The 16,614-nt window shown below is 47.1% G+C and overlaps 1 pseudogene; it reads right to left on the bottom strand.

The window, feature by feature from the left end:
* The window catches only part of LOC125431252, a 353,021-nt pseudogene that overhangs the window by 65,962 nt on the left and 270,445 nt on the right, over positions 1 to 16,614 (bottom strand).

Consider the following 16,614-nt stretch of genomic DNA (forward strand, 5'->3'; position numbering starts at 1 on the left):
AACAACAATAATAGCTATTTTACCAGGGCACGAGGCAAAGCTTAATTCACTCGCATTTGTCAAAATACTGAAATTTCTCTTTGGAGGGGACGGGCCCGTAGAACCGAGGCACCTTATTACGCTGTAAGAAAACCAAGGGCGGAAAACACTATTTTGTCACCGAAATCCCGCTCAGATAACCACCGGTGCTCTTTTCATTAATATCTGGCGACAGATGTAGTTTACTGAGGGAAAAAGTCTATTACCTGCACTGTAACGCGAAGTTATCTCTTTCTCTCCCCAACAGTATAATGACAGGATCTCTGCCCCGCCAGCCGCTTCCATTCGTCGCGGGGCGCAAAATCATATCCTCTCCCGATTGCAACTATATTAAAGGGCTCGCCAGAGCGAGGGCAAACGAAAAAAACATTGGGAAACGTCGAGGAGATGCGGCCGAAATCCAGTTAGTGATTGGGGAAGGTAGACGACCCGAACATGTGTAAGCATGGGCTAGCCGCACCAAAAGGCAACATCTTTGCCGTGCTTACGGGGTGTAACTCGGGGGCAAACTCAATGAGATCTGTAATGGGATCTTCTTGTGTCTTTTCGTTTCTCTCGAAGCCGGCCTGTCTGAGAAAAGATTAGCTCAGGGAACACAACGCTGGAGGTGAGCAAAATGAACTCTTCCTTCTGACATTTTCCACAAAAAGATACCCCTCCCTCTGAAACCTAAAGGTATGTTTGAGTTCTCCACAAGAGATTAAACGGCAGCTGGGTGGTTGGGGGGCAAAATCACAACAACGGCACGATGGGGAGGTTTGTTCTTCTTTTTCCTCCCCCCCCCCCCGTTCTCCCGCCAGCGACTGTTGCTTTTAAAAGACTTCCCACGAAATGGGAGACTTGATCATTTCTAACTGAAAGATGAGCTTCCAAAGATGGAGGTTCGGTCCCCCCCCCCCCCAAGGGCCAGGCTGCGTGCTTGCAATGGTGAAAAACACACAGCCTTGACTGTATAGAAAACTGTTTAGAGTCCCCCCCCCCCCCAAGGGTTTAGCGTGGTGTCAAATTGCTTTCCTTCCATAATGAACTTGGGCAAGGTGAAAGCTACTATAACGAATTCCCCAAAAGTCCCTCAGAGAGACTTTCTCTGGCAGCAAAAAGCATGTCCGATGGCTCTTTAGGCAGAGTTGCTGACTGTCGGGAGGGCAAAGAAGTCCTCTCCTTAGAAGAAGAAGAAGAAGAAGAAGAAGAAGAAGAAGAAGAAGAAGAAGAAGAAGAAGAAGAAGAAGAAGAAGAAGAAGAAGAAGAAGAAGAAGAAGAAGAAGGAGGAGGAGGAGGAGGAGGAGGAGGAGGAGTTTGGATTTATATCCCCCCTTTCTCTCCTGCAGGAGACTCAAAGGGGCTGACAATCTCCTTGCCCTTCCCCCCACACAACAAACACCCTGTGAGGTAGATGGGGCTGAGAGAGCTCCGAGAAGCTGTGACTAGCCCAAGGTCACCCAGCTGGCGTGTGTGGGAGTGTACAGGCTAATCTGAATTCCCCAGAGAAGCCTCCACAGCTCAGGCGGCAGAGCTGGGAATCAAACCCGGTTCCTCCAGATTAGATACACGAGCTCTTAACCTCCTACGCCACTGCTGCTCCTACACCACTTATGGAGTGTTCTTGGGATTCAAAGTGCTTCATGTACATTAAACCCAATTACACTTACAATAATTTAGAGTGGCGGTTCAGAGGGCACCCCTCAGAGATTGGGGGTCCACAACATTTTAACCCTTTCTTTTCCTCTGATTTTTGCTTGCAAAACCACCACTCCTTATGAAGCGTTCTCTCTCCCGCTGGGTAAATGAATATGGATATCTGTTTTATTACCCCACGGGAAGCAGGGATCAAAAGAGACTCAGAATAGCAAAAGGTAAGGTTAATAGCCCCTTCCTCCTAAGGTGGTCTCCCCACAAAATAGCATCCCAACCGCTGCCTTTCAAAACAACTCAGAGCCTAAGAATTCCTGCTCTTAGTTTCTTCTCTACAGATGTCATAGTCCTCAGCCTCCCTCTTCCCATACAAATTTCAACCAGGAGGAACGGACAATGAATGGCAGCTAGCCCTGTACAGAGTTCCAACACGCATAGTTCTTTTTTTTTGTAAGATGAAGTGGGGAAACAAAAGCCATTTCCATATATCTATATATCTATACATAAAAAGCTCTTATAAATAAGAGAATGAACAGATGTTTACCGGGATTGTCAAGGGAAGGGAGAGAAGCGGTGGGCCGTGTAGGTTCTTAGAGGCTCACACCTTACAACATCTGACAGATGTAAAGCAACATAATTACGACGCGTTTAGCGAGCGAGCAGCTCCCGTTCCGACATCGAGCAAGCGAGCGCGTCTTTCGCCGGTGCCTCCGCGAGCGCGGCTGCCCCCAAGATGGTTCCGGAAACGCCAAATTGAAAAATGCCCGCTTGGCAGAACCTCTGCGAAATTTTAGGGGGAAATAATAAAATATTAACAGGCAGCTTGTCAACCTGTTCGGTTTGTCCAGAGGAGGAGGGATTCTGGAGAGGGGTTCGGCAGGTGCAAAGGAAACAGGTGGTCCATTGCTGCCTGAGCCAGCTGTACTAACTCACTTTCTCCGTTGCAGACTGTACCACGTGGACTGGCCTGCCCAGGAAGATCAGCAAAGCTCCTATTCTTCTGGCTTGCTGCGACACTCAATGATTCAAGAGGGATTTTCTGTGCAGGTAGGGGGTTGCACTCAGTGGTGGGATCCAAAATTTTTAGTAACAGGTTCCCTCGCCAGCTCCCCCGCAGCAGAGGGGGCAGAGGCATACCTAGGCAAACCTGAGCCCTGGGCAAAACCTGAGTTGGATGCCCCCCATGCGCAGCCACCCCACCACGACCCCCCAATTTTTTTTGCACCAGGTCATTTCTAAATCATCATCACATTATAGAAAATGCCCCAACTCACAAATCTGAAGGCAGCAATGGTGAAACACACAGGTTCTTTGATCGAGACTGATGAGATAAAAGGTACGAAAGGCTGAGAATCAATGAATTGCAGTACCTGGAAGGGATTAACCCAGTTCAGGGAGTTACATCATTAGTCGCAATTGCTATATCGAACCTTCACATTCAAAGGCAGTCTGCCTCTCGGGGAGGCGAGGGAGTGGAGATGGCAAAAACGGACCCAATTAGTAACCCCCTCTTGGCACACACAAATAATTAGTAACCCACTCTAGGAAACTGGTGAGAACCTGCTGGATCCCACTTCTGGTTGCACTGTACAAACTCGAGTCCCATCCAGTGATGAAGGGAGAGGAAACAGCGCCATGGGCATGAACTGCCCGCACACCCCCTCCCACCCCGCCCTTAACATGCCCTGCCCTGACATGTGACTGCAATGGCAGCGCCCGGGGCGAGCCGCCCCAAATATCCCCGTTGCATCTACGCCCCTGGTCCCATCCGAATGTTGGAACAGGCGTCTTCTGCAGGCCTGGACATGCCGGGGGGGGGGGGGCTATGTGTCTCTAAGACCTCTTTGGATTTACAAATTGAATCTGATGACGGCACCCCAAATATCCCAGCCGTTGGAGAACGTGCCAAGATCACCATTGGACCATTTGAACATTCTTTTGTTGCGGGACTGAGGCGCGGGAGCCTCAGGTCATAACTCAAGGAAGCGGCCCATCTGATAACCAGATTCCTGGGTGCGTTAAATAGGCTCACCCACCTTTATGAATGGACACTCTCCACTCTCCATTTCAGCACTATCGTAAAGTCTCGCGGGAAGACGCCTGACAGCGAGATCTCATGGTCCCATTCACAAAGTTGTAATTGTATCTTTTCTTTTATGTGTGGATGTTTCTTTATTGTTGCACGGTAAGGGACCTGCCCCCTTACCTGCCCTCTTGCCCCTTTTGATGTGTGTGTATAAAAGTTCTTGCGCTTGGCTACGAGAGCGCGATTTCCCTGCCCGAGCTGAATCAACCACTTCCGAATAAAATACTTTGCTTTTGAAGAACGCCGGCTTCCTGCGCCTCACTACGTTGCCTGAGCTGAAATCACTTAATGTTACCCGAGCAGCAGCAGTAACAATTCTAATCAGGAAAACTGGGTTTGATTCCCCACTCTTCCACCTGAGTGGCAGAGGCTTATCCGGGATTAAAAGCACCATGGAGGTACCCAAAAGATATGAGACAACTCTTTGCATACTCAAGGGACTTGCCAGGCATGCAGAAAATGATATTGTGGGGTTTCCGGGCTGTATGGCCATGTTCCAGTAGCATTTTCTCCTGACGTTTTGCCTGCATCTGTGGCTGGCATCTTCAGAGGATGCCATAAGAACATAAGAACTAGCCTGCTGGATCAGACCAGAGTCCATCTAGTCCAGCATTCTGCTACTCGCAGTGGCCCACCAGGTGCCTTTGGGAGCTCACGTGCAGGATGTGAAAGCAATGGCCTTCTGCTGCTGCTGCTCCCGAACACCTGGTCTGCTAAGGCATTTGCAATCTCAGATCAAGGAGGATCAAGATTGGTAGCCATAGATCGACTTCTCCTCCATCAATCTGTCCAAGCCCTTTTTAAAGCTATCCAGGTTAGTGGCCATAATCACCTCCTGTGGCAGCATATTCCAAACACTAATCACACCTTGCGTGAAGAAGTGTTTCTTTTTATTAGTCCTAATTCTTCCCCCCAGCATTTTCAATGGATGCCCCCTGGTTCTAGTATTGTGAGAAAGAGAGAAAAAATTTTCTCTGTCAACATTTTCTACCCCATGCATAATTTTATAGACTTCAATCATATCCCCCCTCAGACGTCTCCTCTCCAAACTAAAGAGTCCCAAACGCTGCAGCCTCTCCTCATATAAGGAAGGTGCTCCAATCCTTCAACTCATCCTCAAGCTAGTTCTCTGCACTTTTTTTCTATCTCTTCAACATCCTTTTGAGATGTGTGGGCTACCCAGAACTGGACACAGTACTCCAAGTCTCTGTCTTGCACTCCACGCAAGGCTTTATATAAGGGCATGACAATCCTTGCAGTTTTATTATCAACTCCTTTCCTAATTATCCCCAGCATAGAGTTTGCCTCTTTTCACAGCTGCCATGCATTGAGTTGACATTCCCATGGAACTATCAACTAAGACTTCAAATCCCTTCTCCTGGAGTTCTGCTGTGACTGATAGCACTGACCCCTGTAGCGTGTATGTGAAGTTTGGATTTTTTGCCCCTATGTGCATCACTTTACATTTTGCTACATTGAACTGCATTTGCCATTTCTGGGCCCACTCACCTAATTTATCAAGGTCCGCTTGGAGCTCTTCGCAATCCTTTGTGGTTCTCACCACCCTACATAATTTGGTATCATCTGCAAACTTGGCCACCACGCTACCCACCCCTACCTCCAGGTCATTTATGCCTGCCAGAGATGCAGGTGAAACATCAGGAGAAAATGCTACTGGAACACAGCCATACAGCCTGGAAAACCCACAACACCCTAGTGATTCCGGCCATGAAAGCCTTTGGCAAAACAGAAAATGATGTCTTTGCAAGTTAATCAAATGACAACCTCTGCAAATTAATCAAAAAAACAAACGGGGAGGGAAAAAGTCTCCAAGGAAACAGACTATGCTTCAAGAGACATTGAGAATCAGTTAAAAGGGGAAAGTGGGGGAGGGTGTGGATCTGAGAACTCACTGAAGGAGTCTATTGTCCAGGTGATATCGCCCGCATTCTTCAGGGAATTAATTTTTGATCTCCACTTGGAAAGGGGCCATAGTCGACCACATTCATCACCTAGAATCTTCAATCAAAGGTTCTCAAGAAGTCAGCGTTGGAGGAAATTATTTCTATACCTGAGGGAACTTGCTGGTCAGAGAAGAAAATCCTGAGTTTGCCGCGCTAATGTTTATTTATTTTGAATATTTCTCTGTCGCGTCTTCAGAGCTCTGCTTGAGGCGCCTTACCATTAAAATCCACAACATTAAACACACGAGTCATTAAAACACAAGACACGTTTGGACTGCGCAGTCACGTGGCAGATTAATAAATGCACTGTATGCCCAAGTTAGAGAGGAGGAGGAAGAGGAGGAGGGCGTCTGTCCTTCCTCTTTCCTTCATTTTATCCTCATAGCAGCTCTGTGAGGTAGGTTACCCCAAGAGCAAGGTGACCTAGTCAGCTTCCACCGCAGAATAGGGAATTGAACGTGGGTGTCCCAAATGCTCTAACCACTACATCACACTAGTCATCATGACTAGAGCTCACTGAAGGGTCTGTCCTTCATGAAGCCGTCTAATTACCTTTTAAAGCCATCACACCTATCACTCCAGGAACCAAGCTTCGGTCTGCAGGTTTATAAGATATTAAATTATCAGATCTTATTCAGATTGTAAGCTTTCCAGAGACAGAAATACATTTGAAAAACTGCTGTAATATGATCTGGGCATCTGAGACGGAGTGAGGTAGAAATCAAATGGATCAATAAATAGCAAAGTTCCTGCTGGTAAGAAAAAAAAATCCATGCAGTAGTCACAAAGTTCTTAATTTGTCTCCAGCACTCTCTTCAATATGGATTAGACACACACCACTAATCAGCGCAGTCCTAAACAGAGCTATGCCCTTCTAAACCCATTGCAGTCAATGGGCTTAGAAGGGTTTAACTCTCCTGAGAAGGAGCCACACGCCAACTCAGCCAATGGCCAGATCTTGCTAAACTGTCCCTGATTGTTGACCCTAAACATTCGACCAACAGATACAAAAAACCCCACTTTGCTGGATCAAACCAAGACCCATCTTTTCCAGCTTTCTGTTTTTCAGTGGTGGGAACCCAAGAAGCTACTTACCTATGTAAGTGCCGCCAAGTTACAACTGACTTATGGTAACCTCAGAAGGGGCTTCCAAGACAAGTGAGAAACAAAAACAGTTTGCCATCACTTTCCCCTGCAAAGTCTTCCTTGGTGGTCTCCCATCCTGGTACCAACCCTACTTAGCTTCGAAGATCTGATGAGATCGAGCTGTACCATACCACCATCACTTTCCCCTGCAAAGTCTTCCTTGGTGGTCTCCCATCCCGGTACCAACCCTACTTAGCTTCGAAGATCTGATGAGATCGAGCTGTACCATACCACCATCACTTTCCTCTGCAAAGTCTTCCTTGGTGGTCTCCCATCCCGGGACCAACCCTACTTAGCTCCGAAGATCTGATGAGATTGAGCTGTACCATACCACCATCACTTTCCTCTGCAAAGTCTTCCTTGGTGGCCTCCCAACCCGGTACCAACTCTATTTAGCTTTGAAGATCTGATGAGATCGAGCTGTACCATACCACCATCACTTTCCTCTGCAAAGTCTTCCTTGGTGGTCTCCCATCCCGGGACCAACCCTACTTAGCTTCGAAGATCTGATGAGATCGAGCTGTACCATACCACCATCACTTTCCCCTGCAAAGTCTTCCTTGTGGTCTCCCAATCCACAAGCCCTACAATCCACCAGCCCTACTTAGCTTTGAAGATCTGATGAGATCGAGCTATGCCATACCACCATCACTTTCCTCTGCAAAGTCTTCCTTGGTGGTCTCCCATCCCGGTACCGGCTCTACTTAGCTTTGAAGATCTGATGAGATCGAGCTGTACCATACCACCATCACTTTCCCCTGCAAAGTCTTCCTTGGTGGTCTCCCATCCCGGTACTAACCCTACTTAGCTTCGAAGATCTGATGAGATTGAGCTGTACCATAGCACAATCACTTTCCCCTGCAAAGTCTTCCTTGGTGGTCTCCCATCCCGGTACCAACCCTACTTGGGTTCAAAGATCTGATGAGATCGAGCTATACCATACCACCTTCCTCTCCTAGATACCTAAGAAGTTCACAACCAATTTTCCCCTGTCATTGTGTCCTGCATATCTGCTGTTCACAGGTATGCAGCCTCAGAGCATAGAAATTCCACTGACAATAAAAACCAACAACTGTTGTGTATAATTCTCTCCACACCGCAAGAAGGCTCCCCAATCGCCCCGAATGAGCCAATCCCACACCAACGCGCCGGAGCATCTCACAACTTTCAGATTCACAACCTCCAAGGCCCTTCTAAGTATCGTCTCCAAAACAGAACAAACAATAGCGCCGTCGGGCATGTTAAACTGGTATTAAAATTCAACGTTGTGATTATTTACCTGTTGGAAGTATCTAGGAATAATCCATCAAGTGATCCTTGAAGTATGCAGTCTTAACCTGGACATGTGCTAATTTCAGTTTACCTGTTAAAACAACACAAAGATACAAGAAAGAGGTCAGTCTGTTTAATTATTTCTTGGAGGGGAAAAAAGCTCCCATAATAACAATAACCACGGCAACGGGGAATGCCTCCAGCGGAAGCCAAGAATTCAAACTAGCTGCTGATGCAGCCGGGTTATATAACAGCAATCTTCTATGGAAAACGAATTGATCTTGGGATTACACATGGTTGCATGTTCATTAAAGTCTTGATGCTAGGAGCGGATGAATGGGCCGGCATGAAACAAGCCAAGTATTATAGAGCGTTGTTAAATGTCCAGCATATTCAGTTTGTTTTGGCAAGGAACTCCCATGACTCCAGGGCAGAAGTTTCAATTTGTAATCTCGGGATCGGAGAGATGAAACAGAGAAAATTGTTGGGCATTTGTGAAAACTGACCTATTTTGGTTCCAAACCCAAACTGAACTGAACTCCAGATCCTTTTTTTTTTAGTTTAGTTTAATAGAGTCATTTTAAAAATTATTTTCTGTAGGAAAGATGAGAAAACACGGGGCCAATGTGCTAAATTCTTTTTTGTTTGGAGAAAGGATGACCGGAACTAACTGATATCACCCACGCAAAGTTGTGCTCTTGAGTTCCAAGTCAATCCAGAGGTCTTGAGGATTGCCTGATTCATCCTGATAGATCCTGAGTCTTAGGAGGTAGAGTGTGGGACTTGACAAACCAAGGGGAAGAGTATGATGAAGAAGATTTGGGATATGGGGGGACAGGGACGGTGACGACAGGATGCTACCTGGTGAAGCTAGAGAAAAACCTGACTATGCTTGATCCCTCAAAGATAGACCTTGGCCCCTTCCGCACACGCAAAATAATGCGTTTTCAAACCACTTTCACAACTGTTTGCAAGTGGATTTTGCTATTCTGCACAGCTTCAAAGAGCACTGAAAGAAGTTTGAAAGTGCATTATTCTGCATGTGCGGAATGAGCCCTTGAGGGATATGGACATCCCAGCAGGTCTTAATCAATGCAGAAACTAGCCTCCTCTTAGCTCAGGTACCCTCACCTTCCCCTCGGAAACCCCAAAGACATCACATAGGTTGAGTCCGGCTTCCCTGTTCTTAGCCAGATATGCATGTCTAACAGGAGTTGTGTGTTCAGTGTTCACGTGTGTGGGGTCTGATTCAGATCAGGGCTACAGAACACATAGAGAAAGGGTGTCAGCTCCCACCACCCCAAAACTCCTTTCCCTATCTTGAAACTCCTGGGGGGGGGGGACTGTTTGGGGAAACCCACGTCTTCTCTGAAACACATGACTTTCCTCAACAAGCCAAATAGCGGGATACTGGTAGATCAGGAGACGCATAAGCATAAGCATAAGCATGTTATTGTCATTGTGCAAGCACAACGAAAATTATAGCAGCATTCCTCGATGCACACAATTTCAGACTCATACCCCACCCTCACTTTCCCCTTCCTCCACCCATCCCTACACAGCCCCAAACACATCAACACGAAGCCACGGAGTTCAGCATAGCTACAGCTCTAGAGTAGAAGCTGTCTCTAAGCCTCTTTGTCCTAGTTTTGATAGACCTGTATCGTCTGCCGGATGGTAACAGTTCAAAAAGAGAGTGTGCTGGATGAGACGGGTCTCTCAGAATATTTTGGGCTTTCTTTAGGCTTCGGGGATTATAGAGTTCTTCCAAGGAGGGGAGAGGGCAGCCGATAATCCTCTGTGCAGTAGTGATCACCCTTTGGAGCGCCTTCCTATCTGCCACTGTGCAACTGGAGAAGCATACACAGATGCAGTAGGTTAAGACACTCTCTATAGCACAGCGGAAAAAGGACCCCAGGAGTTTTCCATTCAGTTGTTGAGAACTATGCAGATAGAAGGGTCCTGATTCAAGTCTGGCATTATACATGTGGAAATTGAGGAGAACCTGTAGCTAACAGCCAGACCTTACACAACGCAGGAACTGCACACCCCACCTGTATACCCTGCAATGAGCCAGCTGGCTCAAAGAAGGCTTAAACAGAGAACCTTCACGCCACCCTTTGAAATTCAGCCATCCCAGAAGTACTAACAGCCATACGCGCCATACTCATAATTGCCATTTGTGCACAAGAAAGAACGTTGGGGTAATTCATTAGGATTAAATTATCTAGGTCAGTGGTGGCAAACCCATGGCACGGGTGCCAGAAGTGGCACTCAGAGCCCTCTCTGTGGGCATGCGCAAACAGAGTCACCCCCACTCCCACACACATCTAGGCTGGCCTGGGCTGCTGGGCTCGATTATTAGCATTAAACCTAAGACCTCGTTTTGGGGAAGCAGTGTAGGTAACCCTGTTAAGCGCTGTTAAACCCCACTGATTTGCATGGGAAGAATTAAAGTACGATCCTTTACCAGGGAGTAAGCTCGGTTGCTGGCAATGGGGCTTGCTTCTGAGTAACCCCTCCTAGGGTTGTGATTCACCTGTTCGAAGAATTGCACGGTTGCGTCAAAGCAAAGCCACCGACTACCACCAAGCTTACTCCTGAGTAACGTGCTCCTCGGAGCCAACCGTTTTGTCTAAACTCAAACCTCAGTATTCAGGTTAAATTGCCGTGTTGGCACTTTGCAATAAATAAGTGGGTTTTGGGTTGCAGTTGGGGACTCGGCCTCAAAAAGGTTCGCCATCACTGATCTAGGTCGTTTGAGGCATCAGGAAAAGAACTACAGCTTTTTTTATACATCACATGGAGGCATGTCTATCAAGGAATTGCAGGCCACTATGGCTGCCTGATGAATGATAATTGTATGACAGCTGTGTATGCAAAGATGGCTTCACGGCATCCACAATTTCCATGTTAAGGGCTGTCTCACACGCCCAAAGTCTAAAGTAGTTCTTAAAACTCACAGGCCAGATTTAGAGTTGCCAGCTCTAAGGCAGCAATCCATGGGAGAATCTAAGGGGTAGGGATTAGCATGTCCGAATTGTGCCGGCGTTTGAAGTCATACCCTGTGAAAGTCAGAAGTTGTATTACATAAGAAGAAGAGTTGGATTTATATCCCCCCTTTCCTGTAAGGAGACTCAATGGGGCTTACAAGCTCCTTTCCCTTCCTCTCCCCACAACAGACCCCTTGTGAGGTAGGTGGGACTGAGAGAGTTCTGAGAGAACTGTGACTAGCCCAAGGTCACCCAGCTGGCGTGCGTGGGAGTGTACAGGCTAATCTGAATTCCCAAGATAAACCCCCACAGCTCAAGCGGCAGACCGGGGAATCAAACCCAGTTCCTCCAGACTAGAGCGTGCCTACTCTTAACCACTACGCCACTGCTGCATAGTGTCCTTGATTAGGACATTCTAGGATTGTTGGAAGGGCTCTATAGCGGGATACTGCTATAGCAGGAGACCTGGCGACCGTAGCCCACACTGCTGTTTTTGAAACAGTCCAAAGAAGCATTTCAAATCTATCATTGGCACAATTTCCACTACACAGGATTTGGGTGCCATATAATTAGCAAATGCATTGTGAAAATTTATTTTTGGTTTAAAAGGCTGAACCGTCACAGCCATATAATGAGACAGAAAAATACAGGGCTAGGAGCCAGGCATCTTTTTATTCTAGTCCCTATCAATTCCGTGATTTTACCCCTGGTGCACGTTCATCCGCCCATACAATGCGAACGCTCCACAGAGAAGGGTATTGAATACTGAACCCTTCTGATTCGACGTGGAGCTGCCAGAAGAGTTCCATTTGCATTGTTACGATTAACGCCCCTCCAAATAGGAAGCATCCAGAGATATTAATTATGGAAGCAGCGCGAGCCGAAGAGTCATAAATCACCAGACGGTGGAACGTAAACTCCCCCAAGCCTTATCGAAAGCTAATTCGGCATCACTTCGGATGTTTCGCTACGAATTTTCGCCTCGTTCAGACGTGGCCGGTGGAGGCAATCGGAGGAATAATTTGCCCTTGATTGAGAGGGGTCCAGTGAGTTGTGTAGAGTTCATAAATCACCAGACGGTGGAACGTAAACTCCCCCAAGCCTTATCGAAAGCTAATTCGGCATCACTTCGGATGTTTCGCTACGAATTTTCGCCTCGTTCAGATGTGGCCGGTGGAGGCAATCGGAGGAATAATTTGCCCTTGATTGAGAGGGGTCCAGTGAGTTGTGTAGAGTTCATTAACAGTTTCTCTTGAGGAACGCTGCGAAGAGCAGGAAGGGAGCTAATTCACGCATGCACCCGAAAGTGTGACGCTATGGGACACACTTTTCTCATAAACAGACTGCGAAAATTAGCTTTCTAAGCACAGAAAAGCACAGAGCAAGGGGAGGCAGTCTTGACTATCAAACAACCATTTCTGCCCCTTTCCCCCAAATAAAAATGGAAAGCAGAAAACTGCCCTGAACAAGAAAACTGAGAAGAAGAAAAATGTGAGAATTTGCTACAGTGGCCCTGCTAACCATCTCTGCAAATAGAAGGCTGAAACAGGAGTTTGAGACGGACGTTACATTTTGTGTATTGTGCAGAAAGATACGTTACGTCAATATAAAGGTGTTTTATTTTATTAATATTTGTATATTCTAAAGATGAAGAAACTAATTCAGATGCTCCCACCGGTGACCTTGCTATCTCCATTGTTACTCCCATGCTATTGACTTCATTGTTACTCATACTTCTATTCAGATGCCCTCAACAATCGACCTGGTTGTCTTCTTTGTTACTCACAGACAATGTTTCTTCACCCACCCTGGACACTCCAACAGATATATATACTCCACTTGCTTTCCCAACATCAGATCCTCTGAAGATGCCAGCCACAGATGCAGGCGAAAAGCCAGGAGAGAATGCTGCTAGAACACGGCCATACAGCCCGGAAACCACACAGCACCCAAGAAATTAATTGTCTGACTCCCCCTCCCCCACCAAGTGAATATACATTGTGGTAGTAGCTAACATATACTCCCCATATTGCCCCATCAGGGTCCCTCCGCTCATTGGAGGTGCACCTTCTGAGAGTCCCCAGCCCGAAAGACGCCCGTCTGGTCTCAACGAGGGTCAGGGCCTGTTCAGTCCTGGCCCCGACCTGATGGAACAAGCTCCCCACAGCAATCAGGGCCCTGTGGGACTTAGGTGAGTTCCGCAGGGCCTGTTAGACGGAGATGTTCCGCCAGGTGTTTCCATCTTGCCAGCTGGGCTAAACCCTCAAGTTCTTCTAAGGGCTCCGGTGGGTCTAGAGAGGGAAGTCGTCATCCTGGTTTTTAAGTCTTTAAGTTTTGCTGAATTATTGTGTTGTTTTATTGGTTTTTAAATCATATTTATATGAAATGTTTTTATTGTGATTTTTTGATTGCACGCCGCCCTGAGACCTTTCGGGAATGAGCGGCCTAAAAGTCCATAAACAAACAAACAAACAAACTAACAAACAAACAAACTTATTAGCATTGTGGTAGTAGTCAAAAAAGCAAGGAAAAGTAAGGCTCTTCCAAATTCAAACTTTCAAAAATAATATGATACAACTTGTGGCATAATTATATCATATCATATTTATTGTATGATTTTCTTGTATTTGCTGCTTTGTGGACTTGATTGTTGGTGGTTTTTACATTTTTTATATTTTATAAAATGAGAAAATAATTTTAAAAACCTAATAAAAAAACTGCCTAGAGTCGCAAAACATATTTGAGCCTTATAATGAAAGTAACACTGCCTATTAAGTCTAAATTAGCCTACCAACATTACAAACAGATCTAGTTGAGCATTCAATAATATGTTTCACTACATATGACTATGCGTTGGACTATTGATGATTACTTGGTATTTTAACTTTGCATTTTCATTACAATAATACCATGTTTCATTGCATTTATGATTGGCCTGTGGGTAACAACAGACAGACTGGAGTGTCGTGTGGTTTCCGGGCTGTGACAGACTGACCAGCATTACGATCAAGACGGTATTTATGATGACTTCTCAATACAGCACATCATAATGAAATTCACCAACGCAAAACACACTGATCATCATCAATAGATATTGCTTTAAAAGGGAGTTAGATAAACTCATGAGAGGAACGCTATTATCTGTGTCAGACAAACAGAGAACTCTAAATTCAGAGGCAGTATACCCAACCCCCAGCGACAGAGCCATAGTGAGGGGGAACTGTGCCCGGGGCATGTGTGCACCCTGCGCCCTACCAAGTCCCCGCCCTATCACGTGCACAGGGCAAGATGCCCCCCGCCTCCTGGGAACTATGCCACTGCCCAGCAGGCCCTGCCAGGAGCCCCGCACCCATGTTTTCCCCCCAAATCAAGCTGCCCCCCCCCACACAATCCCTTCCCATTTCCCTGCACACCCTCCACCCACAAAAAAACAAAGCACACTGCAAGGACATGTTCAGTGGTGGGATCTAAAAATTTTAGTAACAGGTTCCCATGGTGGTGGGATTCAAACTGTGGCGTAGCGCCAATGGGGCTGGGCGGGGCACGACGGGGGAGTGGCCGGGCATTCCGGGGGTGGGGCATTCCTGGGCGGGGCTGTGGCAAGGACGCAGCCGCTGCGCCGGTCCTTGGGTGGGAAACAAATGCACGCCGGCGCAGGCTGCCACGCACGCCGGTGCACCTCCTGCTAGACTGCTTCAAGTTCTGCGCGCTACTGCTGAGAGGAGGGGCGTAACTCAGGCCAAAATCACGTGGCAAAATCACCCATTAGTAACCCCCTCTCGGCACACACAAATAATTGGTAACCTACTCTCGGGAACCGGTGAGAACCTGCTGGATCCCACCTCTGGACATGCTGCTTCCTGCTCAGCCTGACACAGCCCTCTTCATTCTTCCACACACGCTCCCCCCAAAACCCAAGACCCCGGAGGCAGCACGAGAAGCACCCAACATTCCCCTGACTGCGTCACCCCCCCAAACCAAGTCAGTCACTCCACAAACCCTCCCCATTCCGCCCCCCCCGCAGGGACAGAGGCGGCAAGCTGCTCTCCTGCTTCGTCTGCCAGAACCCCTCCCTGTTCACCGGAGCACACTCCCCTGTCCAAAACACCTGACCCCACACTGGCCTTGTCTGTCCAGAGCAGCACATGGTGAGCTGTTGGGGGCCATGACAGGTGGTAAGGGCCCGGGAAACAGCGGACAGAGGACTTGCCCAGCGCTTTCCCTGCCCCCCTTCCCGGAGCCCATTTTATGGGTTACTAAAATGGGCTTTTACTGCTAGAGTGTATGTGTGTGTATATAATGATCTTGCAACAGTGTTGTATCTTTTTCATATAAAACTATTTCAACGATCAACCCAAGTATCAAGCACGACGGCTCCTTTAGCCAAAGGCGCACAATCGAAGCACGTAATAATCTCCGGCGTTTATCTTTCCAAACCCAGCATCTAACATAAAGAGTTTAAAAATGCTTGTTTTATTTTAATTTCTTTTTTAAAAAAAAGCAAGGAAAGACAATTATCTCCTTATTGTTACCAGATGGGAAGAACACAAAAGCACAAAATAGCCTGAAGGAAGAACAACAAGGCCAGGGTGGAATCAATAATAAAGGAGGAATCAGGATAGCTGCTTCATCTCAGCAGGTGCTGGCGGGGCTTTGTGTGCTGGGATTCTGGAGGCCCCTGGGTCAAGTCTCTGCTCAAACACCTGACAGTCTTTAGACAAGACACCGTTTTGTCTGGTCCCCCATCTATACTACCCTACCTTACTAAAACTGCAAGGATTGTCATGCCCTTCTATAAAGCAGTGGTGCGACCGCACTTGGAGTACTGTGTTCAGTTCTGGTCGTCACATCTCAAAAAGGATATTGAAGAGATAGAAAAAGTGCAGAGAAGGGCAACGAGGATGATTGAGGGACTGGAGCACCTTCCTTATGAGGAGAGGCTGCAGCGTTTGGGACTCTTTAGTTTGGAGAGGAGACGGCTGAGAGGGGATATGATTGAAGTCTATAAAATTATGCATTAGGTAGAAAATGTTGACAGAGACACATTTTTCTCTCTTTCTCACAATACTAGAACCAGGGGGCATCCATTGAAAATGCTGGGGGGAACGGTCCATTGGTATACTTACCCTGAAGGGGCCTTCTCCTGGCGGGCGACGAGGGCATCCTGATTGGGTGATTCCCAACTCATTCTCAGGGAGGCAGGACGAAGTTTGTTGTCACTTCCTGTAGATGGGTTGGGCACACCCCTTCTGACCCCAGTATTGGAGTAACATAGTAGTATAGAAAGAGAAACTGTACAATACATGAATATAACAGGAAGCAACAACCATAACATAGGGTAACGTTGAGGGAACTGATACTAACGGTATCTAACCTGAACAATCTGGAGCCTAAGTGGCTGAAATGTGTCTTTTGGTAAGCAAAAGCGTTAACTGTCCCAAGTTTGGGGACTCTATCACGCTAAAAACTTGGTGTGCTGTGT

The sequence above is a fragment of the Sphaerodactylus townsendi genome, linkage group LG04 (genome assembly GCF_021028975.2).
Source record: "Sphaerodactylus townsendi isolate TG3544 linkage group LG04, MPM_Stown_v2.3, whole genome shotgun sequence".
NCBI classification, from domain to species: domain Eukaryota; kingdom Metazoa; phylum Chordata; class Lepidosauria; order Squamata; family Sphaerodactylidae; genus Sphaerodactylus; species Sphaerodactylus townsendi.